The following is a 6000-nucleotide window of genomic DNA, read 5'->3' on the forward strand; positions in this document are numbered from 1 at the left end:
TTTCACCACCATAGATAGTAGGCTACTGGGAGAGTGCTGTCCGTTTCACCACCATAGATAGATGGGATACCTGGAGAGGGCTGTCCGTTTCACCACCATAGATAGTAGGCTACTGGGAGAGTGCTGTCCGTTTCACCACCATAGATAGATGGGATACCTGGAGAGGGCTGTCCGTTTCACCACCATAGATAGTAGGCTACTGGGAGAGTGCTGTCCGTTTCACCACCATAGATAGATGGGATACCTGGAGAGGGCTGTCCGTTTCACCACCATAGATAGTAGACTACTGGGAGAGGGCTGTCCGTTTCACCACCATAGATAGTAGGCTACTGGGAGAGGGCTGTCCGTTTCACCACCATAGATAGTAGACTACTGGGAGAGTGCTGTCCGTTTCACCACCATAGATAGGGAGGCTACTGGGGAGAGGGCTGTCCGTTTCACCACCATAGATAGTAGGCTACTGGGAGAGGGCTGTCCGTTTCACCACCATAGATAGTAGACTACTGGGAGAGTGCTGTCCGTTTCACCACCATAGATAGTAGACTACTGGGAGAGGGCTGTCCGTTTCACCACCATAGATAGATGGGATACCTGGAGAGTGCTGTCCGTTTCACCACCATAGATAGTAGGCTACTGGGAGAGTGCTGTCCGTTTCACCACCATAGATAGTAGACTACTGGGAGAGTGCTGTCCGTTTCACCACCATAGATAGTAGGCTACTTGGAGAGTGCTGTCCGTTTCACCACCATAGATAGTAGGCTACTTGGAGAGTGCTGTCCGTTTCACCACCATAGATAGTAGGCTACTTGGAGAGTGCTGTCCGTTTCACCACCATAGATAGGAGGCTACTTGGAGAGTGCTGTCCGTTTCACCACCATAGATAGGAGGCTACTGGGAGAGGGCTGTCCGTTTCACCACCATAGATAGTAGACTACTGGGGAGAGTGCTGTCCGTTTCACCACCATAGATAGATGGGATACCTGGAGAGTGCTGTCCGTTTCACCACCATAGATAGTAGGCTACTGGGAGAGTGCTGTCCGTTTCACCACCATAGATAGATGGGATACCTGGAGAGTGCTGTCCGTTTCACCACCATAGATAGATGGGATACCTGGAGAGTGCTGTCCGTTTCACCACCATAGATAGATGGGATACCTGGAGAGTGCTGTCCGTTTCACCACCATAGATAGTAGGCTACTGGGAGAGTGCTGTCCGTTTCACCACCATAGATAGTAGGCTACTGGGAGAGTGCTGTCCGTTTCACCACCATAGATAGATGGGATACCTGGAGAGTGCTGTCCGTTTCACCACCATAGATAGTAGGCTACTGGGAGAGTGCTGTCCGTTTCACCACCATAGATAGTAGGCTACTGGGAGAGGGCTGTCCGTTTCACCACCATAGATAGTAGACTACTGGGAGAGTGCTGTCCGTTTCACCACCATAGATAGATGGGATACCTGGAGAGTGCTGTCCGTTTCACCACCATAGATTGTAGGTTACTTGGCTGTTTACTCTGTCTGCTACATTGTGTTTGACACTTTGTTTTTCTCAATGTGTTCTGGTACCTCAGATCTCCCTGGATAACCCCACCTTCCTGCGCTCACTATGTGTTCCGGGACCTCCCGATTTACAAATTAAGCTCTGGGTAATATGTACATGTAGGTAGGGGTAAAGTGACTATGCATAGATAATCAACAACGAGTAGCAGCAGCGTAAAAAAAATGCAAATGAAAATAGTCCGGTGGCCATTTGGTTAGCTGTTAAGCGGTTTTATGGCTTGGGGGTAGAAGCTGTTAAGAAGCCTTTCGGACCTAGACTTGGCGCTCCGGTACCGCTTGCCGTGCGGTAGCAGAGAGAACATTCTATGACTAGGGTGGCTGGAGTCTTTGGCAATGTTTAAATGACACCATACCGAAGCTTTATCAACGTGTCCAGCCAGTGTCTATTCCACAAGTTACCACCGGCTAAATGTATGACGTTAAAATGCCTATTTACTCTGTTCCATCTGACTGCGCAATCCACTGTCTCATCAGCCCAGCCAGGCAATTTATAAACTTGATCTCCACTATAAAAAGCATCTAGACGTTATCTCACATTTCTTTTTGACTAACATTTCATTTTCAACAACAGAGATTTTTTATAAACCTTGCTGTCTGTCTCTCCGACATTTGCAACATTGTTTCAATATTCAAATTCGATCTCCAGCTGTCACGCCCTGGCTCTGGGGACTCTTAAATGTTGAGCCAGGGTGTGTAGTTTCTGTGTTGTGTTTATTTCTATGGTGAATATCTATTATGTGTAGATCTATGTTGGCCGGTTTGGTTCCCAATCAGAGGCAGCTGTAGCTCGTTGTCTCTGATTGGGGACCATACTTAGGCAGCCTTTTGGCACCAGTCAGTTGTGGGATCTTGTTCCGTGTTGTTGTTTGTATGCTACCTTGGACTTCACGTTTCGTTTGTTGTTTTGTGGTGTGTTTAGTCGTTAATAAATATGAATGCATATCACGCTGCGCCTTGGTCCTTTTCTTCCGTAAACGATCGTGACACCAGCCATAATAATGAACGTGTCGGCAGTCTGGACGAGACAGACAGGCAGGCAGCGTTTCGTAGCCAGTCAAAATCATGAATCAGCTGGCATCATTTTTATGGATATATACAAATAAAGGTCAATAAAAAAAGGTCAAAAGAAATGAAGGACAGCTCATTTGCAATTTTTCCAGCTTCAGTTTGAAGTGATTGTTCAGTTTGAAGTGATTGTTCAGTTTGAAGTGATTGTTCAGTTTGAAGTGATTGTTCAGTTTGAAGTGATTGTTCAGTTTGAAGTGATTGTTCAGTTTGAAGTGATTGTTCAGTTTGAAGTGATTGTGTTATGCGAAATCGCGCCTCATTAGCTCATTGTTATGGCTGCATCCAAATAAATGTCACTAGAAAACAGTTTAAACAAACGCAAACGCAGCTGCTGTTATTCTGGCTGCACTGTTTGACATGACTGTAAGTTAGCCGTAGTTGGCTAGCTAGCTAGCAAGGGATAAGAAGATTTAGAAAGAACGACTGGGTCGCATCCATAGATACAGAACAAAAAGACTGATCCACTTAGTTAGTCTCTTACAGTAACTGTATTCATACAGAACAGCCTTTATCAAGGCATTATTAAGCAATACAAACAAAATAAAAGCTCTTTGAGGTTGAGTTCATATTGCTGAACAGAGGGTTAGGGTGAGGTTAAGGAACAGAGGATGATGAGTTCACAACCAACAGGATCGTATCAAATCAAAACCACACCCAGTTAGTCTGGCACACTGAGACCTCGCAATGTTCTACCATGTCTAAACTCTCAGACCTCCTGCGAGTGTGTGTGTGTGTGCGTATATGGATCAGTCTGTAGGTGTGTGCGAGGCTGATAGTGTTCCCCAGGGGGTAGGGAGAAAGGTCCCATCTGTTAGTGGAGTAGATTATTAACAAATGGTAGGAGTTAGAGTTATAGTTAACACTACGCAAAAACCCTGTATGGTAGGGGTTATAGTTAACACTAGGTACACACCCTGTATGGTAGGGGTTATAGTTAACACTAGGTACACACCCTGTATGGTAGGGGTTAGAGTTAACACTAGGTACACACCCTGTATGGTAGGGTTATAGTTAACACTAGGTACACACCCTGTATGGTAGGGGGTTATAGTTAACACTAGGTACACACCCTGTATGGTAGGGTTAGAGTTATAGTTAACACTAGGTACACACCCTGTATGGTAGGGGTTAGAGTTAACACTAGGTACACACCCTGTATGGTAGGGGTTAGAGTTAACACTAGGTACACACCCTGTATGGTAGGGGGTTATAGTTAACACTAGGTACACACCCTGTATGGTAGGGGTTAGAGTTATAGTTAACACTAGGTACACACCCTGTATGGTAGGGTTAGAGTTATAGTTAACACTAGGTACACACCCTGTATGGTAGGGGTTAGAGTTAACACTAGGTACACACCCTGTATGGTAGGGGTTAGAGTTAACACTAGGTACACACCCTGTATGGTAGGGGTTATAGTTAACACTAGGTACACACCCTGTATGGTAGGGGTTAGAGTTAACACTAGGTACACACCCTGTATGGTAGGGGTTAGAGTTAACACTAGGTACACACCCTGTATGGTAGGGGTTAGAGTTAACACTAGGTACACACCCTGTATGGTAGGGGTTAGAGTTATAGTTAACACTAGGTACACACCCTGTATGGTAGGGGTTAGAGTTAACACTAGGTACACACCCTGTATGGTAGGGTTATAGTTAACACTAGGTACACACCCTGTATGGTAGGGGTTAGAGTTAACACTAGGTACACACCCTGTATGGTAGGGGTTATAGTTAACACTAGGTACACACCCTGTATGGTAGGGGTTAGAGTTATAGTTAACACTAGGTACACACCCTGTATGGTAGGGTTAGAGTTAACACTAGGTACACACCCTGTATGGTAGGGTTATAGTTATAGTTAACACTAGGTACACACCCTGTATGGTAGGGGTTAGAGTTAACACTAGGTACACACCCTGTATGGTAGGGTTAGAGTTAACACTAGGTACACACCCTGTATGGTAGGGTTAGAGTTAACACAAGGTACACACCCTGTATGGTAGGGGTTAGAGTTAACACTAGGTACACACCCTGTATGGTAGGGGTTAGAGTTAACACTAGGTACACACCCTGTATGGTAGGGGTTAGAGTTATAGTTAACACTAGGTACACACCCTGTATGGTAGGGTTATAGTTAACACTAGGTACACACCCTGTATGGTAGGGGTTATAGTTAACACTAGGTACACACCCTGTATGGTAGGGGTTATAGTTAACACTAGGTACACACCCTGTATGGTAGGGGTTATAGTTAACACTAGGTACACACCCTGTATGGTAGGGGTTATAGTTAACACTAGGTACACACCCTGTATGGTAGGGGTTAGAGTTAACACTAGGTACACACCCTGTATGGTAGGGTTATAGTTAACACTAGGTACACACCCTGTATGGTAGGGTTAGAGTTAACACTAGGTACACACCCTGTATGGTAGGGGTTAGGGTTAGAGTTAACACTAGGTACACACCCTGTATGGTAGGGGTTAGAGTTAACACTAGGTACACACCCTGTATGGTAGGGGTTAGAGTTAACACTAGGTACACACCCTGTATGGTAGGGTTTAGAGTTAGAGTTAACACTAGGTACACACCCTGTATGGTAGGGGTTAGAGTTAACACTAGGTACACACCCTGTATGGTAGGGGTTAGAGTTAACACTAGGTACACACCCTGTATGGTAGGGGTTAGAGTTATAGTTAACACTAGGTACACACCCTGTATGGTAGGGGTTAGAGTTATAGTTAACAATAGGTACACACCCTGTACGGTAGGGGTTATAGTTAACACTAGGTACACACCCTGTACGGTAGGGGTTAGAGTTAACACTAGGTACACACCCTGTATGGTAGGGGTTATAGTTAACACTAGGTACACACCCTGTATGGTAGGGTTAGAGTTAACACTAGGTACACACCCTGTATGGTAGGGGTTAGAGTTAACACTAGGTACACACCCTGTATGGTAGGGGTTAGAACCCTCCTTCCCTCTCACCTGTCTTTCTAAGGGGTTGGTAGGTGTAGGGGTGGTTATGGGTGGAGTTGAGGATATGGGTGAAAATATGGATGAGGGTGGGGTTGAGGGTGAGGGTTGGATGGGGGTGTCTATTGGAGGTGTTTGTCTCCCCCCCTCCTCCACATCCCCCAATAGCTCCACTCTCCCCTCCTCTCCTCCCTCTCTCCCCTCCTCTCCTCCCTCTCTCCCCTCCTCTCCTCCCTCTCTCCCCTCCTCCTCTTCTTTCTGTCGTCTGAGAGTCTCTACGTGTCTGTTCCTCCTCCTCTCGTCTCGAACACGGATCATATCCACAAAGTCCAGCTGGAGTTTCTCCTCCGCACTGTAACACACACACACATAATGAATTGCTGTTCTC

General features: G+C 45.9%; 1 protein-coding gene across 1 annotated transcript in view; it reads right to left on the reverse strand.

Moving 5' to 3' along the window:
* Window positions 1-5789, reverse strand: part of LOC121560360 (ladinin-1) — a 104785-nt gene extending 98996 nt beyond the window's left edge. The window contains exon 1 of the mRNA XM_045216846.1: window positions 5625-5789. The gene's annotated coding sequence lies outside the window, so the exon portion shown is untranslated. The remainder of the gene's footprint in view (window positions 1-5624) is intronic.
* Window positions 5790-6000: the final 211 nt, after the last annotated feature.

This window comes from Coregonus clupeaformis, unplaced genomic scaffold, assembly GCF_020615455.1.
Source record: "Coregonus clupeaformis isolate EN_2021a unplaced genomic scaffold, ASM2061545v1 scaf0822, whole genome shotgun sequence".
In the NCBI taxonomy this organism is placed as follows: Eukaryota; Metazoa; Chordata; class Actinopteri; order Salmoniformes; family Salmonidae; genus Coregonus; species Coregonus clupeaformis.